Consider the following 13,210-nt stretch of genomic DNA (forward strand, 5'->3'; position numbering starts at 1 on the left):
GATCTCTAGGTAGGTGATAGTTCTGCAGATCTAGTTCTCTGATTCTCTGCTCACTGGAGTCTCCCTGATCAGAGAGGCTGGCCCTAATATTTGGGAACCTGTACATAGATGCCTGCCCATCCATTTTCGGAAGGCATTGATCCATCAGTCCCATATTTCCCATTGTGTTGAAGTCTACCATCCCCGTGGCCCCTGGTTCATATGAGCCAGTGGACAGTAGAGTCCCCGGAAGTGAAGGGATTAAAGTCCTTGATGCCAGGGTTCCTGAGGTTATGCTCGGGGGTTTCTCTCTCCCATCTTACCTCATCTTTGTCAGCCCCTATTTCCTGATGACATGCCAATATCTGACCTTTTTGCTCCTCTATTAAGGGCTTAGTGGTCTCTTGGAGTTGTTCTTGCATGGCTATCTGTCTATGGAGTCTGCCATTCTTTTCACAGAGAGCCTCATTGTCTCTCTGTGCTTCCTGCCTGAATTGGTAATATTGGGTCAATTTTTGCTGCAGGAGACTCACCTCCTGAGTTTGGTCCTAACTGGTCTTATTATTCTTTGCCAGAAACTCCTCCATCCGCCTGGCGTGCTCTAACAGCTTTTCATAATCCATTTTGATTTCACAAAGTTCCTGAAGGGCCAGGTGATTTTCTTCTAACTTTGTTTTTATATGACTGACTTCCTGTCCCAGGGCATCTCTCTCCTGACTTAGTGTCCCTCTGCTCAGCCAGGTCATCCCTCTGTTTTTGAAGTGCTCCAGCTTTCTGGCACTCCTCATCAAACTCTGTTTGGGATTCTAGGTATTTGATAATCAATTTATTATTGTCCTCTTTTAATTTGTCTATCTGGTCTTGTAAGACGTTTAACTGTTCTGCACAGACTCTGTTAAAAGTTAATTGCTGCACCAGCTTTTGTTGACTCTGTTGTGGCGAGTCCAACCTTTCCTGACACTCTTTCATACATGCCAACCCTCCCGATTTAGGCTGGAGACTCCCGATTTTTCAGTTTAAAAAAAGCTATTTTTAACTGTCTCCCGCCTAAAATCATTATAACCCCAATGCAGTCTTATGGGAAAACTGCATTCTCCCGATTTCTGTTGTGAAATCTCCCTCTCAGGGGCTTCACAATGTTGGCATGTCTGCTCTTTTTGCAGTGTCTGCACCTGTGTATCTTGCTCGACATTCGTTTGCAGTAAGTGAGCCAGATCTTTTTGGAGTTTAGTGGCATACTGCCCAGTCTCTGTTTCAGATTATTTACTATCTTGGAGCCATTGCTCTGCAGAGTCCAGATCAGTCTGGATTTTCTGCAGTGCTTCCCCTTGCCTGTTTGTGAAATCGACATGGTCTACATACTTTTCCTGTATGACTCCTATGTGGAGGTACAGGTAGGCCGCTATTTTGGCAATTTTGCATTGCTCCTCTTTTATTTTAGGGGTCATGTACAGCTCACTGAGTGCTTGATGTAATGGACCCTTATCCTGCCAGGTATTAAGGTTGATTTCAGTGACTTCTTGTTTTATTCCTTGCAGCCATACCTGTTCGTCCTGTTCTAGCCATTCAACAATGACAAACAATTTGTGCAGTGGTGTTCCCTTGCAATATTAATTTCCACTGGGATTGCCATTCCGGAAATATACAATTTTTCTGGCTTACTTCAGGGTTTCTTTACTTCTGCAAACAGGCCCAACTCCTTTGAGTATTTCTTTCGAGGGGTGCTTGCACAGTGTAGCACAGTATGGTGACCCAACAAGGTGTATGTACCACGTCAGCTAGCACGCTGTGTTAGACTGTCACAAGTGGTATGTCCAATTCAGGATCCCACGACAAGCCCCCAAGCTGTAAGTGATTTCAATCCGGCACACTCCCAAGTCAAAGCTGAGCATGTAGTGCACAACTGAAATCCTTATTTATTTTTGTCTATAAGTTCAATATTCTGAAAAATATACCACTCATATCACACCATTCTCCTGTAACCCCCCTGGTCACACTGAACCAGAAATCAGGCTGGTTTGCAAAGGTAAATATTTATTTATGTATCTAAAATTTAATCACAATATATTTTAATGGGTAAACAACAATCACCAAAGGGGTAACAGAACATTGAATAATATCTTTAATACACGAGGAGTAAGTAATGAGCAAAACAATGCAACTCAGAAAATAATACTTTTGTGTTGGTTCAGATCAGATATCACTATGATTAGAGGTTCCCCCTGCAACATCCCTCAACCCCCAATAGGCAATGTAAAGAGATAGGATAAGAGAGCAGGTATTTAGGAATAGCACAAATCACACAGAATATCAGTCCCACTTTCCCCCTTCAAACACAATAGAAAAATGGAACTGACTTTTCAGCTGTCAAACTGGCTTTAAAATGATCTTTAGAATTGACTGGGCAAAACACCAAATGTGGTCAAAAATAATTAAATTGTTATACATTTTTATGGGAGCCGCGTTGAACAGTTACACACGATCACAAGTAATAATTTAGTCCAAAAAAAACATTTGAAATCTTAACGTCCAAGTTGGAAGCAGTTTAGAGCTATTTCACACGTGTAAACCTTTCAGATTTTTAAAATCGCTGCAAACTTTTCTCTGCGCGATATTCGCGATAATGGGAGAATCACACTGTTTTGAAATGAGGAATGAGTGACATCACGTTCTGTTACTATATTTCAAGATACATGTAAAATGCACATTCACTGATTGCACAGTGGCTGCTATCCCATATAGAAATCTATGCAGTACCTAACCCTATTGGCCTATCCTATTCTTCGTAACCACTCTAATGACCTTCTCTTGACAATGACCTAATAATCTAGTTTTGAGCTTCTCCATTCCTAATTGATCTATGTAAATTGTTATATTTTTCAACATACAAATCAGATCCTCATTGGCTATCCCACCTCCAGTGTTCAATGGTGGGTTTCTTCCCCCTTAATTGAACAATCATTTAGTGAGGTGTAGACAGTGTGGCACCAAAAATGAATACTTCATCACTTTCTCATGACACCCAAGTGTTGGCACCAACTGACTGTTCTCAGCCTTGTAACTGTACAAATGAGAGATAATATTGTGACTTATCTTCAAAAATATGTTTCACCTTTTAGTACATATCCTTCCTTTTCCCATGGTGGGACTACATGACTTCATGGGGTTTATTTATTGTCCCTTTACTCCGAGGCCTTGTGAACATCTGGAATGTGCATTTATGTGTGGTTGGGTGTGGCTTGGTTTTGGGTCTAGCGAATATGTTTGTTTTAAAGAAGTATCAAAACATTTAATATAGCCCCCCACCCTTTCATGGCCCCTTACCAAACTGCCTACAATGATCAAGCGACTCCTTGCTTCTATGGTGATGACTCTGTGTTACTAATATTTTTTATTGTTTTTTTAAATCAAGGGGGTTTGCTTTATTAAGGATAAAACATAGCATGTATATTCATATCTCTTTAGTAATAGAAATACAAAACTTAAATAAGTGTTCAATTAGACACTTTCCTGTGTGAATTAAAATCATGCATTTTTAAACAAACATGTTCTTAAGCGAAATACTCATCCTTGGTTTATGGTTACATAGGCTCTGTATTTGTAAAGATTTTGTATCAGTCCTTATGATCAGGATCTTCCTTTCAGGTTTTCATGCTTGCAGCTTTAATTCATCGAGAAATCTTACTGTTTTGATATTTAATGATATCGATACTGCATGATTATGTTACACATTTTCTGCTCGTCAACGTTTCTGTATTCCTTGAAGTATTTATAGAAAAGTGTTCTGCGTTGGTCAGCCAAGCTTTTGCATATTGTTAGAAAATGTACAAGCGTTTCACTTGTTGTGCTACAGTTGTAAAATCTACAATTAGTGCAGAGTTGTTGAGTTCCTTGTCATTGTGCCAGTACTTTTTTTAGTCGACCATAGGTCGAATCTTAAGCGCATTAATTGGGCTCTATATTTGCTCTAATATTCTTAATCAAAGTACCCATGTTGCTTGGCGCTTGTAGTTCAATATTAAGTGGGCAGTTTCCGCCAGGGGGAATTATGTGTCTCCTGCCTGATCAACTTCGACTGGTGCTCATCTCAGCACACTACAACGTTCTCACCAAACGGTGGCCTTCACCTTGCAAGTATTAAGTGATGTGTAAGAACATTACTCGTTCCATTAATCATTCCATTTTTCACTCATTTAAGGTTTGGGGAACCTGCTGCACCCTCTGCTTTTAGACAATCTCTGTGCAGCTTTTTGCATCTTCCCTCAAGGGGTCTAACCTTATCTCTGAGACAAGCAGGAATTAATTGTATCTTATTACTGGAAATGTGAACGTTTCTCTGTGGCATAGTATGCCAACTACTGCAAATCATTGCTTTTTTAATGCATTTCAATTTAGAATAGCACAAACTCCAGCTGCTCCATGCAGGCATACCAACGTTAATTTCTATAGGTTCCCTATGATTTGTCTATGGGCCTCATTGCGAGTTGGGCAATAGCCCTCAAATGTGGCGTTACCACTATTACCACTGCATTTTAGGGCTTGCACAATCTTGAGTTGGGCAGTAAGTAGGAGTTTTACTGCCAGCAAAAATCTGGATGTAAAAATGTTCACTTACCACCCTTTTTTTGTCAATTTTTGGTGCTATTACCACCAGCGCAATTACCGTTGGTGATAATAGCACCCCACAGCCCCATGGGAAATGGGCAATAAGTGCCGAGTACCGAGTAGCGGTAATGCTATTTGCGCTGGAAGTATAGTGGGGGTATTACTCTTGATGAAGCCCTATGACTGTTGTCTAGTCTACTTCTATGAACAACCTTTCAACTGTAGGAAGTGCCATGCGTTTCATTCCTTTACTTATAAGTCTGTTCTATTTCTAATGCACTACTACATACTAGTCACCAGCTACAATACACTACACACTTTGCACTCTCAATATGTGAAATGTTTCAGGTTTCTAATCTGTATTTATTCATTATTATTATGGTATTTATTATGGTATCTATTGAGCATGGACCTGGCTTTGAGAAGCAACAGAGCACTTTACAGAGGTATACAACAATACAGATAAAAAACAGAGTGCGTTACAGAGGTATGCAACAGTACAGATGCATAACGGAGCACTTTTTAGAGGTAACAACAGAACAGATACACATTGGGGGGTGGGATACAGAGTGGCACAAAGGAGGGTTACAGCTGTGCAGAGGTGGGCGTCGTCTAGTGAGTCAGGTGGCGCAAGGGGAGGGCCAAAGTGTTGAGGCATAGCGATTCATTGAAGAGGTGGGTCTTGAGTTCTTTTCTGAATTATAGGATTGTGGAGGTAAGATTAATGCTGACAGGGAGGAGGTTCCATAGTCTTGGGGCATATGCAGAGAAGGATTGTTTTCTAGTCCTTTCATTTTTGCAGCAGTGGTTTTCAAGTCTGCATGTAACCTGGCTTCTGGTGATGCGCTGTCCACCGGAGATGCTGAATTTCTCTGCAAGGTAGCTGGGTGACTTGAGGGCGTCTGCCTTATAGATGATGCAACAAGACTTGAAGGTGATTTCTGCATGCAGTGGGAGCTACTAAAGTTCGATGAGGGCCGGGGGCGATGTATTCGTATGTGCATAGAGACTTGATGATGGGTGCAGCCTTGTGTAGGACACTTCTCTGGGGCACAAGGGAGGATGAAGGGAGGCCTTTGAGGAGTGCATTGCCCCATTCAGGTGGGAAAGGACCAGTGCTTGAACGGTGGATCTAACCCTTTACAGAGGGAGGAAGGGCCTGAATCTTTGCAGGATGGAGAGCTGATACGAAGCCGTCAAAGTTTTCTTAGCTATGTGTGTCTTGAAGGAGAGGTGTTTGTCGATTTGGAACCCAAGGGACTTGGCGCAGGAGGTGAGCTAAAGTGTGAATCCCTCAGAGATCATTATTGATATTCAGGTGTATGTCTCAGTGTTTGGTGCTGTTGGTGAGGAGTAGGAATTTGGTCTTGGAGGGGTTATGCTTCAAGTATGCAATGAACATCCAGGACTGGATCAGCAAGAGGCAGCTTTTGATTTTATGGATGGAGTTTATTTTGAGTTACAGCTGTGTGTCATCAGTGTATTGGTGGATGTGAATGTGTGTGGTTAGGGGGGCTCCCAGTGCCTCCATGTATCAATTGAAGATCACTGGGGAGTGGATGGAACCCAGAGGTGACGGATAGCATTGGCGATCTAGAGGAGTCTGTCTGAACGAACTGCTATTGATTGGTAAATTAGGACTTGAACCAGCATAGGATAAGGTTGCTGATCACCATGCACCGATGTAGGGTGTCCGTAAGTGCCTGGTGGTCTACTGTGTCAAAAGCGGCTGAGAGGTTGAGTAGGGCCAGGAGGCGGGGTGGACGTTATTAAGGACGTATGGTTGCTGTCTCCATGCTGCATCTGGGTCTGAATCCTGATTGGTAGGTTTGGAGGAGATTGTTGGTGTCGATGTTGCTGCAATTGTGCGGCTATAATTGACTGCTCTCAGAAATGTGTCCATCCCTTTGTCAACTTCACACATGGCCTATATGTTGTGCATAATAGCAAGGTGTCTGGCCTTCTGTGAGGATCATGTCTCATGCTAGAGGGATTTCCTTAACTTGTATGTTAACTCACGTTTGGGGCATTGGATCTGCATCCATACATTCTCTCCTTTGGTTCATTCTGGAACAATCTCTTACATTCATTTTTCATCCCTCAATTCTTGCTTCTTTGCCCAATCATATATGGTTTTTGGCACTCATATTTTGATGACATTTCTCAAATGTCCTCCCCCTTTGCATAATCCCATTGGATACATCCTAGAAAACTACAATCTCCATCTGCTGTGAGATCTACATAGCATTCAAGGTTTTCTGGATCTGGGGTGTTAACCAAACTGTTCCTGGTGGGCTGATTGGGCACCCAATTCGTATCATCTTTGGCTTTTCTTTTACCTCTGCCTCGTCTGTCTGGGTGTTTTCATCTTTGCAAAGAGAAGTGACCTCTCCTTTTCTTAGTGTAAGTAGTCTTTGTATACCTTTTCGCGACACACAACAAACCAACATTACTTGATACAGCCACCAAATCAAAATTATATGGACAAGAATGGGGAGCATTACTTTGCATGTGTTTGTTCTCCAGTTTGGCACCCATGAAAATGTTTTTTGGCCAACCATTCTGATTCCTTGGTAATTCCTCTTTCTATCTTCATACCTGTCCACAAATGATGAAGAACTTGATGGCTATAATTAATGAGCTGTTGTTTGAGGGCCAGTAGGTACAACATGTTGCCCCTGTCTTCTTGTAGATACTGCCCTTCCATGGCTGTGAGGAGATCCAATACTGATTATGTAGTGTAATGATGTGCAGGGCTCTTAACTCTCCCCCATGCCATTGAGGCATTGATCTGTGGCATTTTCCAATTGGACCACGTTCCATGTAACATTTTGGAGCCACCTACCATTTGTGGCTGTTTGTACTCCAGGGGCTCAGGATGATGTAAAGAATAGTTCCATCTTAGAGAACAGTCTAACCTGCATCAGTAGGTTCTCTAGGGAATCTTCTGATTCTTTGCTAAAGTAGTTTGACCTCCTCCTTTGGGGTAATGTCAGTGTGCCTGGTGTAACTGGGGGCACTAAAGGGGATTGTGGGTGTCCATTTGGGATTGAAAGATGTTTCTCCCAGATAAGGAGTACAGGCGCATGAAGTGTTATGAGGGAGCATACTCCATTCAACAATGTTCATAAATGCAAATAAGCCTTGCTCTCAGATTGACAGAATACATCCATTAATGTGGTTGTTCCATCTTGTAACACTGACATGCCAAATGTCTGTTGCAGTTTAAATTCAGACCCACAGGAACTCTTCCTTTGCCACTGAAACAGAATGAAAATCAAGTGAGTTTCTGTACCTTAAAAGGTTGATCATGTTGCTAGAAGCTTGTCTAGCTACTAACATGTGAAACCCATATACGTCTGATTTTTTCATCTGGATTTATTATGACATTGTCTGTATACCCCACCAGTCGCTCTGCTTTGCCCCTTCACCCACGTCTTATTCCAGTAGGTTGCTCCTTCACCCACGTCTTATTCCAGTAGGTTGCTCCTTAAATGTACATTTGCGGTCTGATAGCAAAGCATATATAATCTTGTCCTTCTTTTCCTGCACATTCAGCATTATTTACTTGTTCCAATCTTTCCTGTACTGAGTGGCCCTTAACCTGCCCTTGTAATTTACAGAGCACTAAGTGTGCTAAGCAGTGTGCCTCTGTTGTCTGCACTTCCTTGGGTATGAATAGTTGGGGCTGCCAAATGCATGCAGTATTAGCCCACATACCTAGCATGAGTCATTATGCTGGGTCCTGCCTATCTCTTGCATTGTGTCATACCAAATATTTGTCCCTTCTGATTGATCTATGGCATTAGCATGTGTATTTTCTTCTATTTTAATTCCTAGTCTATGTCTGGTTACAAGGTTATCTCTAATTGCTGTTAGAATATGCAAAGAGAAGAGAAAAGAAAAAAACAACATATCCCTATTTATGATGTATTCATTCTTTTACTGTTTTCTGTCTGTGCATCAGAAATGTGTGCTGACCATCCTGTTCCTGTTTTCCAAAATGGGCTCCCTGATTCCATTCAGGTTTTCATAGTCTCTTCTGTACTTGTCTTTGTTTAATGGTGCTTTCTTCTGTGTCTACTTCTTGCTGAGGTTGTGATGTTGTGATGGAGTCCCTTTGAACGTCAGTCAGATAAACCCAGGTGTGTTGGTTCTTTAGCTTAACTACAGTGGGTGTGGAATGTATCACCTTATCTGGACCCATGAACTTTGGCTGTTTCTACGTTCTGTTGTGTGCTCTCACATAGACTCTTTCCCTGGGGTGGATCTGTACAGGTTGTGATGTATCTACGTTGCTTAAGTTTGGTGTGGCCTGGTGGTGCACTCTGGGGTTACCAGGAGGGATATAAGCTTGGTACATATTGCCAGGTCCACAAGGTACACATTAAATTCCTCCCTCCGAATCTCTGCACCTGTTGCTATTCACATTGGGGCAACCGGCGCATGCATCCTCCTACCCATCACAACCTCATGCAGTGGCAAGTGGTGGTACTTGCTTGGCTTGTTATGCAAATTGAATAGTGCTAAGGTTATAGGCAATTTAGCCAGAACATGTTTAATTTGATTCACAATAGTTTGGTGATTTTTGCTAAAGAGCTAATTTGCAAAATGAGGTCCATTGTCAATCGTCAGGACATCACATATCCCCACCTTGGAAATACCTCTCAGATTAAAAATGTGACTGCTGATTTTGCATCAACGTGTGCACATGGACCAGCCTCAATCCATCCTCAAATGGGCATACTACTACAATCATGTAACAAACATTACTGACCCTGTTAGCCATGTCAACAAAATCAATATGGAGTTCCTTGAAGGGACAGAGGGGTGGGGCCGTGTGCTTTCAGGATTTTCAACATATGGCCAGATTGAACAAGTGGCATGTTATGCAATTGGCCCTGAATTTGTCCACATGCCCGGATAGGATCGGAAAAAAAACAATCTTTGCTGAAATCCGATGTTATGTGTTGCTTCTGGACATGTGAGGTGTAGTGAAGCTGTTCCAAGACAATTGTCAACAATTCCAAACCCATCACTACTTTGCCTGTAATATTCTGTCTCCATACCATGTCAGTGGGTGATAATGTGCACCCTCCCTTCAGCCATAATACTTTCTCTTGGGGTGAGCCTTTTTCCTGCAACTCTACAATGTGCGTCATGGGCATTGTGTTGTATGATTCTGGTAACTGCTACTGTTGTACGGCTATAACAGGCATATTGCTTTCCACTAGAGAGGGCATAAACACTGCCTGTTTGGCTGCTCTGTCCGCAGCTGCATTTCCCCATGAAATTAGATCTGTTCCTCTCATGTTTGCTGCACACTTACACTTGTTACATGGAGGGGACATTTCAAAGCATCTATTAGTCTAGATAATAATGCTGCATGTTGAACTGGGAACTCATCTGATTTCTGTACCCTCTCCTATGCCATCTTGACAGACCTGTGTGTACTGTTAATGTTACAAATGTTAAATCAGTAAAAATTGTGATGTCATCATCTGATAACACCTCAAGCATTTCTATGAGTTCTATGAGTTCTGCTGTTTCTGCTGAATAGTGTGAGGGTAATCTTTTTTGCATTACTATTTGATATTCTTCTTCCTGCCTCTTCACATGTCTAACCACTGCTGCTCATGGATGCCTCTGTCCATTCTCCTTTTCTATCAGTGATGGCCCATCAACGTAGATCACTATATCGAGTGCATCCTCACCCACTTGGTTGCTTTCTTCAGTTGCTTCATATACTGCACAGTCGTGTACCTGATCTTGTGGTTCAACAAGCTTTGCTACACCTGATGCTGAATTCACAATGTGACACCTAATTATTTCAATGGCTGTGTTGGACAATATCACCTCCTAGCCAAAGACTGTCTATGTGGTGAGGGTTGACTTATTTCTTTCCAGACTTGTGAAAACTGCATGCTGACTATACAATGTTACTGGGCATCCTATTGTGATCACTGCACATTTCTGAATTGCAAATGCAGTGGCTGCCAGAGCCTCCTCAGATAGGAAATGGCCTCCCATTACTGTGTCAAAGTGTCTGCTGTAGTATGCTAGAGGATTAAGTTTCAGAGATGATCATTGTGTGAGAACTGCTGTCATTACCTGTCTGTTTGAATGTGAAAACAAATAGAATGGCTTGTTGTAATCGGGTGTTACTAGACTGGAGCATTACTGATTGCTATTTTGAAGTCTTCAAAATATTCTGTCATCTCATCTGTCCATTCAAGGGACCCCTTTCTCTTTTGGGCATCTTTCAGTGCTTGCAGTAAGGGCCTGACATACATGCAGTAATCAAAAATCCATGTGCGGCAACAGTTGCACTACCCTAGGAACTGCTGCCATTTCCTTCACTGTAGTAGGCTGTGGTGTATTGTGCAATGCTGTTGCTCTGTCTGGGGTGACTCTTCTCCCTACCGAGGATAGTATCTGCCCTAGGTACACTACCTCATTTTGGCAGTACTACAACTTCTCTGTATCTACTTTGTATCCCTTGTCTGTGAGAAGTCATAGGAGCTGTATTGTATCTTCCCTATACTGTTCTTCTGTTGTACTGCATACTAACACATCATCTATGTACTGTAGTACTGTGCTTAGTATTTGTATGTTTCCTAAGTCCATTTGGATCACCTTATTGAAGACACTGGGGGACTCAAAGTACCCTTGTGCTAAATAACAGCGTTGGTATCGGTATCCGCTTTAGAAGAACGTGGTGAGATACTGTGAAACTGGATGCAATGGCACCGAAAATAAGGTCTATGTGAGATCAATCACTGTGAAATAAGCTACATCTGCAGTGATATTGCATAATAATGATGCCGGATTAGGCGCTAATGGATATTCTATCTCCACTATATTGTTTAGGGGGTGGAGATCTTATATGAACCTCCACGCTGAACCTTTTGATTTTTTCACAGAGGAAATAGCCGTATAACATGGGGAAGTAGATGCTACTATAATGCCTTGCTCAACTAGTGCAGTAATGGTAATGTATATTCCTTCATCTGCCTTTCTTTACAGTGGGTACTTTTTTACTATGGGGAGCATTGCAACCAGTTTGAGTTTGATTCTCACTGCCGCTATGCTTTTCAGTAGCCCTATGTCATGTTCTCACATGACCGTAATGGTGGTGCTGTGGCAGTCAATATTGTGTTTGGTATCTCTCTGTGCTATATTACCATGTCCCAGGCTATGCATATTTTGAGCACTATCTTTCCTTCCTCTTCTGTATCTGTGAATAATCACTTAGCAGCTATTTCTCTTAATGGTAGTGTGGGGTTTATGCACAGTACTGTCTGCCATTCTGTTCCTTCTTTATCTGTGCCTGCTACAATGATTGCATCTTTTCTGGTGATCACTGCTTCGATGTGTGGGATCAACATTGTTCCTGGTGCTCTTTCTTGTGGGAACACTGGTTTAACAAATCTTCTGTGGGCAGACAGAATATCATGTTCAGCATCCAAGGAAGCCATCCTATCAGGACGGTTACTGCATACATAAATATTTGTTTGTGCAAAGGTAGCGGTCGAACCACGCTGGTGTAACATAGTGCTTGAACTACTGCCACTACTCTGGTGTAATGCATGCCTGGTGTGGAGCACACTATCGCTTTATCTGAAAATGAGGTGGTCATATTCAATTTGTTCAATAGATCTCTTCCCAATAAGTTTACAGGAGTCCCTCTGCTATATAGTAATGTTCCTAACACTTTCTGTGTCCCTACAGTGATAGGTAGATCTTCTGTGGATGGAACCGTAGTAATAGTCCCAGGAAATCCCTATGTGTCCATACTTCTGTTGGTTAGAGGAAACCCCCATTCCCATATACAGTACATGGTGGCCCCTGTTTCCAAAATTAAATCCTGTCTGATATTTGTGAAAAAAACTCCTTTTTCTTTGCCCATCCCTGTTATTTCTTTAACAGGGATGTCCCAACGAGTTTACCTGTGGTGTCCAGCATGGAGAGCAGCCACTAGTTGTCTGGAATATTCCTGTCTCCATTCTTGAAGATCGGGACAAGTAAAGACTGTCTCCATGAGGACGGCACATAGTGGTCAATACGAACTCTCCTGAACAATACAGCAGAATTTCTACGCATGTGTCTGGCACTTTTTTCAGGACCAGATTGGCTAGCCCATTTGGACCTGGGCCTCTGGAGCTTTTCAACTTCTTAAATGCGATCAGCAAACTCTCATACATCAGCCCAGTAGGCCAAGCCACTCCTACATTTGGGTCGGCCCGCATGTTTTCTTCAGTGACGTCAACTTTATTCAAATGGCTAAACCATGCTTCTTCTTTATTTGGGTTTATAATCTCCCTAACCTCTGTTCCCTTGGCTTGGGCTAAAATGTGCCCTATTGTGAAGGTATTTCTCCCACGCAGTACCCCTAACATCCTCTGCCACTGCAGACTTTTGATTGAGAACGTCCAGCCTCTAATCCAATACCTACATTTTTCAGATCTTATTCTAGCTATTTTTATCTCCAGTGGTTCCTACGAACTTCTAACCATTCTTACTGCTCTTCTCAATTTGCACTATGTGTCACTTAGTCATAGCAATGCCAAAAGTATTTCGATGTCTCTTATCTGAGACCATAGTACCCATTCCTCCACATGCTCCG

The sequence above is a fragment of the Ambystoma mexicanum genome, chromosome 4p, assembly GCF_040938575.1.
Source record: "Ambystoma mexicanum isolate Mex_15411 chromosome 4p, UKY_AmexF1_1, whole genome shotgun sequence".
NCBI classification, from domain to species: domain Eukaryota; kingdom Metazoa; phylum Chordata; class Amphibia; order Caudata; family Ambystomatidae; genus Ambystoma; species Ambystoma mexicanum.